The 16,636-nt window shown below is 44.1% G+C and overlaps 2 long non-coding RNA genes and 1 other non-coding gene across 5 annotated transcripts in view; 2 read left to right on the top strand and 1 right to left on the bottom strand.

Moving 5' to 3' along the window:
- Positions 1–10,825, bottom strand: part of LOC132668628 (uncharacterized) — a 25,757-nt gene extending 14,932 nt beyond the window's left edge. Inside the window, exons 1-2 of the long non-coding RNA XR_013556459.1 lie at positions 10,742–10,825; positions 10,144–10,206 (exon numbers count right to left, since the gene is read on the bottom strand). This is a non-coding gene — a long non-coding RNA (uncharacterized LOC132668628). The remainder of the gene's footprint in view (positions 1–10,143; positions 10,207–10,741) is intronic.
- LOC132668627 (uncharacterized) lies at positions 10,821–16,636 on the top strand. 3 transcript variants are annotated; one of them, XR_014137768.1, is made up of 3 exons: positions 10,821–11,004; positions 12,966–15,461; positions 16,526–16,636. It is a non-coding gene; the product is annotated as an uncharacterized LOC132668627 (long non-coding RNA). The 3 variants fall into 3 exon arrangements; XR_013556464.2 differs by lacking the exon at positions 16,526–16,636 and having other exon boundaries at positions 10,840–11,004; positions 12,966–13,110; positions 15,223–15,537; XR_014137767.1 differs by lacking the exon at positions 16,526–16,636 and having other exon boundaries at positions 10,832–11,004; positions 12,966–15,537.
- Positions 14,272–14,398, top strand: LOC132670646 (small Cajal body-specific RNA 15). Its single transcript, XR_009606867.1, has one exon.

The raw sequence follows: 16,636 nt of genomic DNA, 5'->3' as shown, positions 1-16,636 counted from the left end.
AAGAAAATTAAAATATTTCAAATCTCCTCTCCCTTCTATTTACATTCATTTATAGTCTAGAATTTTTACACCTGTCTTGCCAAATTGTTTAATTACAATCAATCTCTCAAAATAAAATCCCCTCTAATAACTGTAAACCTTGAGCTTATTAGCCTAAAAATGAAGGCTGGACCTTAAACTTTGGTGGACAGACCAGATCCTCTCCTGGGCCCTGGTTTGAATGGTCAGACTGGCGCCCACTGGCCACACATATTGCATATTACCAACACTCTTTTGGAGATAATGTGGCTTTATAGATTATATGGATATTTTACACAGAAATATTAAAATGAGTCACTGAAATAATATTAACAAACAAGCCTATGAAATTGTTCACATACAGAACAAATAAACCTTAAAATAGTTGGTATTAATCTAAGGAAGTTGTGGGTTGAAACATTTTAATTTTTCTCATAATACCCTAATACTGATTTACTAACCAAAAAGGAAGCACTTTTACACAATAAGAAAACTCTCAAGAATCAGGGGGACTTTGGGGCGCCTGGGTGGCTCAGTCGGTTAAGCGTCCGACTTTAGCTCAGGTCATGATCTCACAGTCCAGTTTGGGCCCCGCGTCGGGCTCTGTGCTGACAGCTCAGAGCCTGGAGCCTGCTTCGCATTCTGTCTCTCCCTCTCTCTCTGCCCCTCCCCTGCCCATGCTCTGTCTCTCTCTGTCTCAAAAATAAATAAAAACATTAAAAAAAAAAAAAAAATCAGGGGGAATTTGGTGGAAGAAAAACTAGTATTAGAATGATGACAAGACTTATTCAGGGGTGCCTGGATGGCTCAGTCAGTTGAGCGTCTGACTTCAGTTCAGGTCATGATCTCTCAGTCTGTGAGTTCGAGCCCCGCGTCGGGCTCTATGCTGACAGCTCGGAGCTTGGAGCCTGCTTTGGATTCTGTGTCTCCCTCTCTCGCTCTGCCCCTCCCCTGCTCATGCTCTGTCTCTTACTCTCAAAAATGAATAAATGTTAAAAAAAAATAAAAAGACTTATTCAAAACTCCACTAGAAAAAACGCGCCATTCAGAACTGAACCTTTTCTAAATAGATACGGACTCCAGCTTTCTCATCCATTCACAGAATCCCTACATTCTAAATGCCACCTAGATGGAACGCTGCAGAACACAGTCTGCATCGTATCCTGCATTTTATAGTCAAAATGACTCAAAGCCTCACAGGAGCTTCATTCCATAACATTCCACAAAATTAGCAGTCAAATTCAGGTGGATCAAGTTCTTGCTCCTTGGGAAAACACTAGTTCACTGCTGTTTTCCAATGAGGAACAGTCTAGAAGGCAAACACAGGCACAAGAGAAGCGTGGAGGTCAGTCACCGTGTGTTCTGTACTTCACCTGCATTCCAAACACACCTCGTGCTCTATCATCATTACTCCTTTTATTTCTCACCTACAACTCCAGGCTGCACGCTCAGTGATAACAAAACTGTATGGGGTTTTTGGTTTTTTTTTTCCATTTTTTTGAAAGATGATTTTATGATTTAGGAAATTCTGTACTTCTCTTTTTTTAATGTTTACTTATATTTTTGAGAGAAGAGACAGAGCAAGAGCACTAGCAGCAAAGGAACAGAGAGAGAGGGAGACACAGAATCCAAAGTAGGCTCCAGGCTCCGAGCTGGCAGCACAGAGCCCGACACAGGGCTCCGACCCACAAACAGTGAGATCATGACCTGAGCTCAAGTCGGACGCTTATCGACCGAGCCACCCAGGCACCCTACAAAACTGTATGTTTTAATCAGCTCAGGCCGCTCTAACAAAATACCAATGAACTGCTGGCTCAAACGACAGACACTTAATTCTTATGGTTCTAGAGGCTGCAAGTTGTAAGATTAGAGGGCCAGCATCACTGAGTTTTGCTGGACTCTCCTCCGGGTTTGCAGACAGCTTCCTTCCTGTCTCCTCACAAGGCTGCGGAGAAGAGACCTCTGGTGTCTTTTCTCATAAAGGCACTAATCCCTTCATAAGGTCCTCTCTCTCCTGACCTCATTTAAACCAGCTATCTCCCAGAGCACCTGGGTGGCTGAGTTGGTTAAGCATTGGACCGCAGCTTGGGTCCAATCTCAAGGTTCGTGAGTTCGAGCCCCGCGTCGGGCTCTGCGCTGACAGCTCAGAGCCTGGAGCCTGTTTCAGATTCTGTGTCTCCCTCTCTGTCTGACCCTCCCCCGTTCATGCTCTGTTTCAGAAATAAACGCTAAAAAAAAATTTTTTTTTAAATAATAAAATAAAACACTTCAAGCAAGCACACAAACAACATATACATTTTTGGGGGAGAGGGCACATTTCAGTCCATTGTACCTACTCAAGAGTGTCCCTTCTTATAACAGTAATGATTGCAGTAACAAACATAATTCGAGAGCTCGTTCTGTGCCGGCACTGTGTCACATGCAGGTGAGGGAACCGGGCGTAGTTCTTTAGCTACACTAGGGTCACAGCTGGTACGCTGTCGTAGCGCTAAGATTTTCGCCCAGGCAGCCTAACAGTAAAGCTCAAACTCCTAATTCTCTCCCTGTTCTGCCTTAACTAGAGGAAAAATGATTTTGAGATCTGAACAAGTGAATTCAGGAATTTACTATTTTAGTTATCACACTTTTGAACTGGGTACAGAAGGGCTCCAAATATCAAAATGATTCTTTTGATAACTACTCATAAGAAAATAAACCAGACAGGGGCGCCTGGGTGGCTCAGTCACTTAAGCGTCCGACTTCATAAACCCGAGGTTCTTGAGTTCGAGCCCCGTGTCGGACTCTGTGCTGACAGCTCTGAGCCTGGAGCCTGCATCGGATTCTGTGTCTTCCTCTCTCTCTGTTCTTCTCCCGCTTGCACCCTGTCTCTGTCTCTCTCAAAAATAAATAAAGATTAAAATAAATTAAAAAAAAAAAAAAGAAACCAGACCCCCCCGCCCCCCCCCCCAAAAAAATGCAGACAACAGAGACTAAGAGGAAAGCACAACTCTGAGGAGTTTACAAACACCAGTGTGAAAGGGGTGACTCTCTGAATGCCAATCAGATGAGACACACATCACAGAAAGCAACCAGAAGTGATGACCTGTCAAACTGGCCAAGCAGGAAACGACGAGTGATGTATCTATCACTCCCAGGGTCCAGTGAGGGCCTAGGGAACCAGCATGGTCAAATACTGCCGGTGAATATTTATCTGCATTCCTTCCAGAGAGGAAATCTGAAAATTCATGTTTAAAGCTTCTCGTATGTGTTCTCCTCACCAAGTAAACGTGGGTACTTAAAAACGTCAAGATGTACGCAAAAGTTTATGTATAAGGGCAGTCATGATATTGCTTCACAGATCAATTTATATATATTCTGGTAAGTAAAACATACTATTTTTTTAAAAGTTGAGAAAACACAGAGATTTTTAAAGAGACAGAAACAAAGAGCTTTGGATATTACTTGTCAGAATTAACCAGTGTTATAATTGGGCTCTTCTCTCGGTCACGTATATATACCTATACTTTCATAACTCGTTGCTTTGTAACTTATTTATTTTTAATGCTTATTTCAAGAGAGAGCATGTGTGTGTATGAGTACGCAAGCAGGGAAGGGGTAGAGGGAGAGAGAATCCCAAGCAGGCTCCACACTAGCAGTACAGAGCCTGATGTGGGGCTTGATCTCACGAACCAGGAGATCATGACCTGAGCTGAAAACAAAGAGTCAGATGCTTAACTGACTGAGCCACCCAGGCACCCCTGTAACTTTTTTTTTTTAAGTCATCTTGGCAAGTTATTGATGCCAAAAATAGATTCATGTCACTTTAAATGAATGCCTAGTATTTTGCTCCATGAAAAGCATATTTGAATCAACTCTTGATGGGCCTTTTTTTGTTTTTAGCGTTTTTTATTATTATTATTTTAGAAAGAGAGAGGAGAGTGCAAGTAGGGGAGAGAGGCAGAGGGAGAGAGAGATTTTTTTTAATTTTTTAAAAATGTTTACCTTTGAGAGAGACAGAGCATGAGTGGAAGAGGAGCAGAGAGAGAGGGAGACACAGAATCCAAAGTAGCTCCAGGCTCCGAGCTGTCAGCACAGAGCCCGACGTGGGGCTCGAACCCACCAACCGTGAGATCATGACCTGAGCCGAAGTCCGACGCTCAACCGACCGAGCCACCCAGGCGCCCCCCTCAATAATTTTTTTTTAAAGGAGGGATTAGTCACTTTGAATGCCTAAAAGAAATCTAGAGAGAAATATTCTTTGGATGGGGCTCGGAGGACAAGAAAATAAGTATCAGGTGAGGAAACAAAGCCCAATGAGGAAGCGAGGGCGAGGAGCGGATCTGAGCACGGAAGGAAAAGCTAGCCTCGGATGGAGAGAAGACCACTACCCTCCGACAGGGTGAAGGAGGGAAGGGTGTGTGTGGAAGCAGCGTAGACAGCGGGTGCGACACTGAAATCCCAGGCGAGGCAGAGGCTGCCTCTGGTGGTGAGGGGAGGGTGGGGGCGGCTTGCCGGGAGTCGCACGTCTTCAGCATCACTGCAACAAGGACGCGGCACTTAAGTCACTTGCCTGAGTGCTCTTCCCACGCACTGGCAGCACCTGCTGTCAAAATGGGCTCTGTTCTCGTCTCCCTCACGCCCCCACGTTTACACAAGTATCTGAAATTCATCTGAAAAACACTGTCACACACCAAGCATCCGGGCATCATCCCCAGTACTTCTCACACGGGAAAGGTGCTCTTCTTTTCATTAATGTTTTAAAAGTTTATTTAGTTACTTAGAGAGAGACAGAGACGTGCAAGTGGGGGAGGGGCAGGGGAGGCGGAGAGTCCCAAGCAGGCTCAGTGGTATCAGCGCAGAGCCCGACCCAGGGCTTGAACTCCTCAACTGTGAGATCGTGACCTGAGCCGAAACCAAGAGTCGGACGCTTAACCCGCCGAGCCACCCGGGCGCCCCCTCTGCACCACCTTTACTCATCCGGGTGTCACTCCTGTTCTCAGATTCTACTCAGCACTGAGAGAAATCAAACAAACACTGATTCAAGTTTACAGGTAACGAATTATGGGAACACTTTCCACAAAGCTCACGCAGTCACGGGGTAGAGGTAATTGTGCGTTTCCACTTTGTTCTCTACAAAGCAAGTCTTCCAAGCCTGATGCCAAGGTTTCTCTCACCCCTCCAAGTCTCTGAGTTACAGAGGACGGAAGGGAGGTGGATCACAGGAACTCAAACCGGACCACGTGATTCCCGACGGAGGCAGGAAGTAGAAAGAAGAGCCGCGGGAGGGAGGGAAGCGGCCCTGGTCCGAACCTGCAGCCTCTTCCGTGGGAAACGGAGGGAAGCTGTGAAGAGGGCCCATGCGCTTTTGGTCCCGGAAGTCCCAGCCGGCTATCACTGGGAGGACCAGAGACTAACATGAATGGAGATGCTCTGCCTCCTGTTCTCAAGCCCTCCCGTGCTCACCCTCTCGCCTCCAGGCTTCCAGTACAAGTAACAACCTCCTCCCCTGCACCGCAAAAGCCCCAGCTGGGCCTCAGACCGTATTGGCTTCTGGTAACTCAGAACTATAGGCGGGCAGCCCAGAGGCAGGATGTGAAGAGGCAGGCTGATTTCTGGCAGGGGAGAAAGGGAAAGCAAGGAGATAGCGGGCCTGGGTTTTAGTAACCTCAGAACCTTTCCCAGGACACCTGAAATACTTATGGAAGGAAAATAATCTTTACTAAGGCAAAGTCCAATAATCCACGACTTCCCGCAAATCCGCTTGTGATTTCCTCGAATAAAATTAGTATTTGACAACAGCGCTATCATGTTATGGTGAACCACTGTTTGACATCAACGTAACATTCAGTTTCCTTTTGAAACATAAAACTGTACAAGCTCTAAGCCTCCATGCACCTGCAGATCCTCTGAGCACAACAGCTGGCTTCTGCATGGCTACTGCTAGGCTTTCCAGGTGAAAAACTAACCCAGATTGACCATTTGTTACATGTACAATTTTTGCTTTTACTAGAAACGAACAGGTTTAAAATAAAGAGGTGAACTATGAGTTTACCAGACAGAAGTAAACAAAAGAAGGAACGGTAACATTAACATCAGATACGGGGAGGGGCACTTGGGTGGCTCAGTCGGTTGAGCATCGGTTGAGCACTCTTGATTTTGGCTCAGGTCATGATCCCAGGGTCATGGGATCAAGCCCTGTGCTGGGCTCCACAGCATGGAGTCTGCTTAAGATTCTCTCCCCGTCTCTGCATACCACCCCCCCCCCAACTTGCTCACTCTCAAATTAAAAAACAAAAACATCAGATAAAGGGATATTGGTCAGACATAAGTTGAAAGCATTAAACAGGATAAAAAGGATCTTATAGAAGGCATAATTTACAAAGACAGGGCACAGTCTTGTATGAACCAGTGACGTAATGTTACATACATAAAGAAGATCTTCCAGAAATGCAAAAAAGATTGTTTAAAATACATTTAAGGTGGAAATCTTAATCACACCTCTTCTAGAATTAGACTGACCTAGGAAATGTATCAGAGAACTAAATTCTAAAATCAATAAACCTGAATACTAAAACCAGTAAACCTGATGAAACAGTCATAGAACTTAAAAAAAAAAAAAAAAAAAAAAATTATGTTTATTTCTTTTTGAGAGAGAGAAACAAGAGCACAAGCAGGGGAGAGGCAGAGAGAGAGGGGGACACAGAATCTGAAGCAGGTTCCAGGCTCTGAGCTGCCAGCACAGAGCCCAAGAGGGGGCTCGAACTCACAGACCACAAGATCATGCCCTGAGCCCAAGTCAGACGCTTAACTGACTGAGCCACCCAGGCACCCCAGCATAGAACTTTAATTTATTTATGTACATATTTATAGCATAGAACCTTTTAATTCTAAGTAGAAAATATACATATTTTAACACCCATGAAATGTGTAATCATTGATTATGTACTTGCCAAAGAAGAAAATCTTAAAACATACCAAATCTAATTCTCTGGTCACCACAAAACTGGAAAATAATACAAACATGACCACCATCATGCTGTGCACTTGAACTTACCCAGTGATGTATGTCGATTATCTTTCAATAAAACTGAAGAAAGAAATGGATTGAAAAGCTTAAGTATTTGAAAAAATGACATCCAATCCTGGATAACTCTTAGGTCAAAGAAAAAAAATGACAACATATGTAAAAAGCAATGAAAAAGAGAACACTTTATACCAAAAACTATGGAACAAGTTGTATTTAGAGGCAAATTTATAGCCTTAAAATGTCTTCACCAAAAATTAAAGAATAAAAATGAAAGAACTTAAAAAAATAAAGGCTCTTAGACTAATATTAAGAAATGGGAAAAGAACAAGAGAGTAGGAAGAGGAACTGTGACAAAAAAAAACTGGAAAACAGAAGACAGTAAGTAAGAGTTGAAAAGCATTCAAAAAGAGACAAATCCTCTTGCAAGCCTGGTTCAAGAAAAAAGAAAACAAAAATATGTAAGGTTAGGAATGAGAAAATAACCTCATGTGCAGAGCAGACTGTAAGAATCACAAGAGAATTCTATACACAATACAATGACAACTAATTTGGAAAATCTGTTGAAAATGGAGGACCTTCCAAGCAAAATACAAATTAAGGTTGATCCCTCCCCCATAGAAAAGTTGAATTTTAATTTTTTTTAATTTTTAATTTTTAGAGAAAGAGAGAGAGAGCGCGCCCAAGTTGGGGAGAGGGGGAGAGGGGCAGAGGGAGAGGGAGAATCTTAAGCAGGTTCCACGCTCAGCACAGAGCCGGACATGGGGCTCGTTCCCATGACCTTGGGATCATGACCTGAGCCCAAATCAAGTCAGATGCTCAACCAACAGAGCCACCCAAGCAACCCAAAAAGTTGACTTTTTAAATGATCACAGAAGAGAGTGGATACATTATATATAAATGCTACCATGTAAAACTATATAATAGGATTTTGAAATTGATTTCTCTCTACTCAGTCTTAAAAGAGCAGATAATTCCAAAGTCAATTAAATTATTTCAGAACGTAGCAAAATATAAAATGCTCCCTAAAGTTATTCTAAGGGATCTAGCATAATTTTAAATATTAACATCTGATTAATACAGTACCAAAAAAGCTCCCCTTTGTGTCAGTCTCACTAATAAAAGATACATTCTATACATCAATAAATGGCACCCAACAGTGTATCAAAAGAATAATATACTTGATCAAAAAGAATTACTTGGAGATTCTATCAGTATTTTAGCAGGTACTGTACCAAAACCTTTTATGATAAACTGATATATTTAAAGCACTGAATTTTCCATACTGGAACATGAAATGTCCATTTACTTGCCCTTAATGTCTTTTAATAATATTTCATATTTCTCATAAAGAAGTCTCTTTTGTGCAGTGTATTCATATTGGGTTCTTCCCCCCCCCCCCCATTTTATAACTGATATACAAAAAAATTTAAGTTTCTGTATTCATTTAGTCACTTTGCTGAAGCTTTTAATTCTAATAATTTTGCAATTTCATTCTTTTCCATTTTCCAGAAACAAAATTACATTATCCAAAAGTAATATTTTCACTTCTTCCTTTCCTAACATTTTTGTCTGTTCCCTGTTTTATTACTTTAGCTAGAAAGTTAGCACCATGTTGAATATTAGAAGTGAAAGTAAATATTCCATTTTCTCCTGAGTTTAAAGAGAATGCTTCTATTGTTTTATCATTTAAGTATGACATTTACCATAGATTTCTTTTAAGTGCCTTTTATCAAGTTGCTGTTTGTCTATTCCCATTTTGCTAAGTGTTTTATTTATTTATTTTTGGGAGGTGGGGGAGAGAGGGAAGGAGAGGGGGAGAGAGAAAACGAGCAGGCAGGGCCAAAGAGAGGAAGAATCTTAAGCAGGCTCCAGCACAGAGGCTGACACAGGCCTCAATCTCACAATCATGAGATCATGACCTGAGTGGAAATCGAGTCAGACGCTTAACTGACTGAGCCACCCAGGCACCCCTCCTATTTTGCTAAATGTTTTCTTTGAAATCAAAGTAGGTTTTGAGTATTTGCAAAAAACACTTTACCGCTCGAGATGATCATATAGATCATACAGATTTAACCTCATATAAACTATTAATACAGTGATTTATAGCAACAGGCTTTTTAACGTTAAATCATTCCTGGGATAAAATCTTTCATTCCAGATGGAGGGCATGACTGAATTTGCTACTATTTTATTTTAGGGCTTTGTATTGATGGGAGTTGGGCAGTTTTTTCTTCTGGTGCTATCTTTGTCAGGTTTTGGTATTAAGGGGATGCTAACATTATGAGCTGAACAACTCTCCTTAACGGAAGCACTCCAGGAATAAGGGCCAGCATGAGCAAAGACCAGGATGAAAAAGCACAGGATATGCTCAGAGAATAGGATTTAAGACTTCTTTTTCTCTTTTTTAATGTTTACTTATTTTTGAGAGGGAGACAGAGCGAGAGAGGGAGACACAGAATCTGAAACAGGCTCCAGGCTCTGAGCTGTCAGCACAGAGCCCGACGCGGGGCTCAAACTCACGGACCGCGAGATCGTGACCTGGCTGAAGTCGGACGCTCAACCGACTGAGCCCCCCGGGGCGCCCCAAAATCCTTCCAACTTTAACCTATTTTACATTGCAACCTGTGCTTTCCTGTGATTTTTGTTTGCTGAGAATGCTATATATGATCTACAATGGCACATCCAAATCCTACCCACCTATCAAGGGAATAGTTCAAATACCCATGAAAAGTTCTCAGATCCAATTGAACTATGTCTGAGTTCACATGTGCTGCAGCAAATTACTGTCAGCTCTTGGCTTGCCAACTCCTTAAGCTCTCTGACAGCTATACTATGTTGGTCAGTGTCACGCCCCCCTCCCCCAATTCACGACCTTCCCAGAACCTTAGAATGTGACTTTATCTGGCAATAGTTATTGTAAATGTAATTAGTTAAGATCAGGAGTAAGGCAGGCCCTTTGTCCAAGAAGGCTGTGTCCTTTTAAGAAGAAACACAGATACACAGAGAAAAACACCATAGGAGAAACTTCAAGAGATCCAAAAGATGCAGCTACAAGTCAAAGAACTCCTAGGATGGGTCCACAGCACCGGAAACTAGGAAAAGGCAAGGAAGTATTTTACCCAGAGTTTCAGGGGAAGCGTGATCCTGCTGACACCTTCATTTCGGACTTTCTGGTTCCAGAACTGTAAGATAATAAACGCGTTGTTTTAAGCCACCCAATTGGCGATACTTGGTTATCACAGCCCTAGGAAACTAAAGCAAGGGCAATTTAAATTTCTAATTTATCTTCCTAACCCCAACAGTGCTCTGTCCCTAGTCCAGCTGAGAACTATGTAGGTACTCAAATCCTTCCACGAGTGGGCTTCCGGCAGCAGCAGTCAGGAACTGCCAGACCTTATGAGCTCCTGCTGGGAGACGACCAACAGCCAATGCTCTAAGTGGTAAGTAAGCACCGTGACTGTAAGACAAGCGGCTACGCAGACGAACGGAAGCCAGGAACTAAATGAAACACGCGGCAGCCGGAGAGGGAAGAGCCTCGATTCCCCGGAGAGCGACCAGGGAGGAAGGCAGTTCTCGAGACGGGAGCCTCCGAGCCGCTCTCCAGACCCCGCCGAACAGCCCAGTCCTCTCCCCACCCTCCACGGCCGGCCGGGAACCCAGCAACTGCCACCTCCAGTCCAGGAGCCCCTCCTGCCCCGCTCCGCGCCGCCGCCTCACCTCCGCGGGCGCGTCCCGCTATGTTACGCTGTTGCGTGGGGGGAGGGACTTCCTCCCCACACTCGGAAACCGGAAGGAGCTCTTTCCCGCCGGAAGGAGAGTGCAGTTGCTGTCGGGGTCGCATCCGGGAGGGCCGGGTGCGGTTGTGGCGTAGAGCAAGGCTGATCTCGGGCCACCCGCGGGGCGGGCGACGATATCGTCCTAATGGGCAGGCTGGCTGGCGTGTCGGGTTTCGGGGAGTATGGCGGGGAACCGGAGTAGAGGTGAGAGGTCGGCGTATCTGTCGCGAGGGTCCTCGTCACCCAACCACATATACGTCTCATACCTAACTCTTGCTCAGCTTTTTCGACCCCGTCTAAAAAAACAAGCCTGGTAGTTCGCGGAGGTGCGGTGGGGAATATATGTGGAAGGGAGAAGTAATGTTTAAGGAAAAATAATTCAGGAGGTGAATTTAACATAAGTGGTCCCTTAAGGGATGTGACTCCGGGGCCTGTGCATAACCAGGCCCTCTGAATCGGTGACTCCTGCTTGAGGCAGCAGCACCTGTTGCATTAATTTGAAAATATATACACAGGCGGGTGATTTTCAAGCTTCCTGAATCTGCCAGCCAAGTCATTGGGAGTCGGAGGAGGGACAGCCATCTGGGTCATCCCCCACGGTTCAGTTTTTCATGGAAGCATAGTGAGAGGAGACAGGCTGAAAGTCAGGAATTAGAAATGTGTCATTTATTTACATTTTATTATTTTTTATTAAAAATTTTTTAATGTTCTTGAGAGAGTGAGTGTGAGTGGGGGAGGGGCAGAGACACAAAGACACAGAATCCTAAACAGGCTCCCAACTCCCAGCTGTCAACACAGAGGCTGACACCGGGTTTGAACTCACCAGCCGGGTTTGAACTCACTAGCCGGTGAGATCGTAACCTGAGCCCAAGTCGGCGGCTCAACCTACTGAGGCACGCAGGCGCCCCTGTAGGCAGTTTCTGTTTCACTCACTCCTCTTGACCATTTAACTCCTGCTTCCATCAGTGACCACAGCAGGCTACACATCTCACTTCTAGAACTCGAGACTTTTCAGTGGAATAGTAACTGCACAGAAACGGACCCACTATTGAATTCATTATTATTGCTCCATGAGTAGGTGTTTAAAATGCCTTATACTTTACAGAAATCCTTGGTAGGTAGTTATAGATGGTTATTTGGGGGAGATTGGCTTGAGGTTCTTTGAAGGGCTGGGAACATATATTTTTGATTTAAAATAATGAAGCCTAGGCTCTGAAAATTCTATAAACTTTTTAGGAAAGGATGAGATTTCAAGAACAACAGGCACCTCCATATATGTAGTATTTTCCCCTACATCTGATATGGAAATTTGGGTAAAATTTTGGGGGGTGGGATGAGGAAGCCTCTCCCATAAAATGACTTTTTTAAGACACTTGACATTTGAGAAGGTATCACCTGTGGTCTTCTTCTCCGGTATCACCTGAGTTTGTCATTACCTTTACAGCATACGATTTCCTCCATGAAAGTCCTAGATTCTAAGACCATCAGAGAGTCATGGTGTGACGTGCTATCAGGGCCAAGGGGTAACTTCCACTCATCAGCCTCCAAACATATAAACCAGATTGATGTTTGAGAACATTTAAAATATGTATGTTGTACACTTTGGGCTCTCTCGAGAATCATCAAAACTATAATAAATATTAAATGTGTTAAAGATCTCTTGCAGGGATAGGAAGGAAACATGCTAAACCACATACATCTTCCTCAGATTCCCATAAACCCCTCCCACTCCTCCCAAGTTAGAAGTCACTGTTACTAACAGGGTTCTTTGGTAGATCTCTCAAGTGTTTGGGGACAGAAGAAAGGCTGAGAATCACACTATTTTTTATCTCCCTCTCCCCACTCGACACACAATTTGAAAGTGCTTTGCGTTTTTTTTCTTTTGAGGGAGAGAGCGAGTGAGCACGAGAGCAAGAGGGTCAGCAGGAGGGGCAGAAGGAGGGAGAGAGAGAGAGAGAGAGAGAGAGAGAGAGAGAGAGAATCCTAAGCAGGTTCCATGCGAGTGTGGAGCCCAACCGTGAGTGAGATCGTGACCTGAGCTGAAACCAAAGTCAGACGCTTAACCGACCGAGCCACTCGGGCGCCCCATGAAAGTGCTTTGCTTTCTGATGAAGAAATTTTCTTTTAATTTGGACGACAATTCGATGCCTCTTATCTCTTTTCAGGGATGTGAGCGTTTGAAAGAATGCCTTTGCTTCCATGATCTGATCAGAGATTATGAAGATACAGTTCCTCCCTTTGGTTTGCATACAGTTAAGTGGAGCAGATACAGGTCAATGGTCAGTGTGCCACTTAAGTATTCAAGAAGAGGTGAGTGTGTGCAACTTAACTCGGCTGGGGAGGAAGGGGAATTAAGTGCTTCCGGGAAGTGACTTTTGAGCTATACAGGCATTAGGAGGACAAGAAAGGGTAGGTCCATTCCAGGTACCTAGGGGTCTGTGACCTGTGGCTTGTTTACAAATTGTGAATTACACAGAAGACAGGGTCAAGTGTCTTCTGCCTTTCTTCAGAGGTCTGTCCTTCTGAGGATAGTGCTCCTCTTGTTTTCCTTCTCTCTCCCTGTCCTTCTTCCCCTTAATTAGATGGATGTCGAGGATAGAAAAGAAGTCAGAGGGGAGGCATCTTTCTGAGTGGCAGAGCAATAGGACAGGTTTACCAAGAAATAATGATTGTACTCAGGAAATCCATCTCTAAAAACTGCGTTCCTGCTTTGTTAAAATGCACAGCTGGGAAACCTCAATTTTGTTGATTGATTGCTTTCCCAGTGAATGGATTATATTCTTGTCTCTAATCCAGTCTTTTCGAATTTAGGGGCCTCTCTCAAGCCCACCTCTGGGCCTAGGAATGAGCATGGGGGAGGCAGCAAAATCAGAACCCAAGTTCATACTACAAAAGCATTTTTGTTGGCTATAACTGAGTGACTGCATGTTGTTTGACCTGCAAGCTGGGTAGCTGAATTGTAATTCAAATCAATGATAGTTTAATTCCACTAGGATCCGATGAAGGTGGAACTAGGCAGAAAAACCTGATTCTGTCAAAGTCTGGGGAGAATGACGAAAAAGCAATCAATCGGTGAATCGGGCTTAATTTTTTTCTGGGACTGGGACTAGCAGAAGACAAGCAGTGAAGTGGAAGACGCGACAGGCGTGCCAAGAACTAGCGCCTGTGCACTAGCAGCTCTAAAGTAATTACTAAGTCGGGGCATCCATCGTGCCCAGCTCATCATCACGCTCCTTCTAGGAGACTTGCTGACGGAAAAGGTGCTGACTGGCCGGAATCTTCTTCGCAAATCCTGAACTCTCATCTTGCATTTAGATTCCTTAACCATGGATTGCAGTGAAGCACGTGTACGTTATCGTTCCAGTCTCTGAACACTCGAAAAGTAGTTGGTTATCTAAAAGTAATCAACTAGCATTCCTTTCGTGTCTTGACGTGCTGGAGGACAGTGTTTCAAAGGCTGGACTTGGTCTTCTGGAGACTAAGAAAATAGAGTCCTTGAAGTCAAGCCGACTCTGCTGTTAGCCTCCTAAATGAAAAGGTAGATAGAACAGGTCTTGTTTACAAAACAAATTCAAGACCTACTTATCTACCAACAGCATTTATACATATAGTGTGGTCTTGCTGTGGAAAATAGGAACAGTAAATTGAGAGATTAGAAAGGGTGGGAAAAGGCAGTGAACCCACAAGACTCTTCCTGTACTAACTGATAGGAAGGTGGTTGGAAATTGGAGAAGTTGTTCAGGAAAGCGGAGGACGGGACCTTTCCCGTAGTGCAGCCTTCGGAGGGTCCAGCAGGTTCTCTGGTAGCTAAGCCTCCTTGGACAGAGACGAGCGGATCTCATTTACAGAATGCCATGTCATGGTGAATTGTGCTGCGGGCAGCTGCCAGTGTGAGCCGTGTAAGGTTATGATTCTGACAAATATTGAGAGGATGAGAAGCATTAAGGAAAAGGCCTCATTGCCCATGCAATCACTCTGCTTTATACTGGTCACCACGCTTGTGCTTCAAGAAAGATTTTATCGGGTGTGTACAAGCAATGATTGCTTATCATTGTCTGAATCAGCAGGAAGTCCATTAAACGTACTTTTCCAAATAAAAGGCAATTTCATTTTATCGGAAACCAGTGTCTCTGACCAACTTTCCAGTCCCATCTAAGGGTGCCTTAAATTCTGATTATTCTGAATTACTAAGCCCATGTTAGTTTACACTAAGATTCTGTGGTTATTTTACATAGTCTCCCCTTTGTTGAGGGAAGCCAAAACTTATGTTAATAACCTACTCAAGAGTTAGAAAGTGATATAGGTAAAGCTAGGAAAAGAACAGATTGGTATCTTTTGTTTTATCTGCAGTGTCAGGGATTGTGGCTACGATATTCTGACTTTTTAAAAATCCGTTTTGTTTTTTGTTTTGTTTTTTAACAGATATATCAGCAGGTTGCAGCTGAACATGGCCTTGAGGTAAATCCTGCCCCCGTTGAAATTTGGTTTCAGCAGATTATTCATGGTAATTTAGGAACTGGATTATTTTACAGAAAAAAAAATATTTCGTTTGGTTCTGTTCTAGACTTATTTTTCTTCTCCTAGAAGAACCATGTTTAAACAAAACTTCACTATGCTGAAGAACTGTGATGCTTTAAGTTGGTCATCTGCCTCATTTTAAAGTAAGTGAATTTTATATGTCAACACAAATTCTAGATGTTTTTTTTCTTGATCAATAAAACTTTTACTCAAACCTTACAGGTGTCGAGTTTTTAATCGTTTTATCCACGTTCAGGTTACATGTGAAACATTCCATAAAGCCTTTAGAGTGCTGAATTCAAATTTGCCGTATCCGTGATAGCCTACCTCCTGCTTGGTAGTTTCTGTTGCAGTGGCTAAGCTTGGTTTTGAATATGCACACATGTATATTCTGTTTGTAACTTGAACCATCTCTGTTTACACTGGCCGTCCCTTCCTTATCTCAGGGTAGTAAGACTGTCAAGTTGTTAATTCAGGAATCTGAGCTGCCATGTGTATGAACAGGCAGGGTTTTGAGACAGGCGACTTGAGAGGCGTTCATCGCATCAGACTTTGTGCTGGAAAACACTAAAGTTTCAGATCACAGGATTTTCAGTTCCCACGAAACCATGTGTGATGAGATACGGGGCGTATCTGTGCAGACGGGCATCTGCCGGGCGGAACAAAACGGTCTGAGAACCGCTTCACAGGCAGGGTCCCCTACTCTGCACCCACACGTCCAAGCTCGAAGACGCAGTGTGCAGAGCTTTAGGTGGCAGCTGGAGAGCCGAGCGGAGAAGCAGGAAGGCAGCCCGCGGGGCCGGTGCTGTGGGCACAGGAGGGCATGACAGCAGAGAGGCAGGAGGCCCCAGAGCTGCTGGCCCAGGGGCCGCTTTGCACACCGGTGCTCAGCTTTAGCCTTTGGCGGGCGAGGTTCTCTCTCCCGAAGCTGCCACGCATTTGCCATACGTTCTATATCGTGTGCTCCCGTGTTTGTCATTAAATCTCCCAGTCTATTGAGTCTAGTCTCGTCTATTGAGGCTAGTGCTATTTTTTCTTTGTGTAAAGGGACACGGGAACTCTGGAAGATCATGTGATTCCTTGCAGAGTAGCTACAGAGGAGCAATCAAACCTCGGTCTTTTGATTTCCAGTCTGGTTCTCTCCACGTGACAGGACAGTTCCTAGAATCAGTTGTGACTAATGTTCTCTGTTTTTTCCCCGCTTTAGCCCCCGCTCCCTCTCCCGATGCGCTGAAAGTGCCACGTTTATGTGTAGGCCGCTGCGGGACGTGAAGTGCGTAGTAGAGCGTTCCATTTTGCCCAGTCTTGCCATCAAGCC

The sequence above is a fragment of the Panthera onca genome, chromosome B3 (genome assembly GCF_046562875.1).
Source record: "Panthera onca isolate mPanOnc1 chromosome B3, mPanOnc1 haplotype 2, whole genome shotgun sequence".
Classification (NCBI taxonomy): Eukaryota; Metazoa; Chordata; class Mammalia; order Carnivora; family Felidae; genus Panthera; species Panthera onca.
Note: the sequence above shows the minus strand (reverse complement) of the source record. Positions and strands in the feature narration are given on the sequence as shown.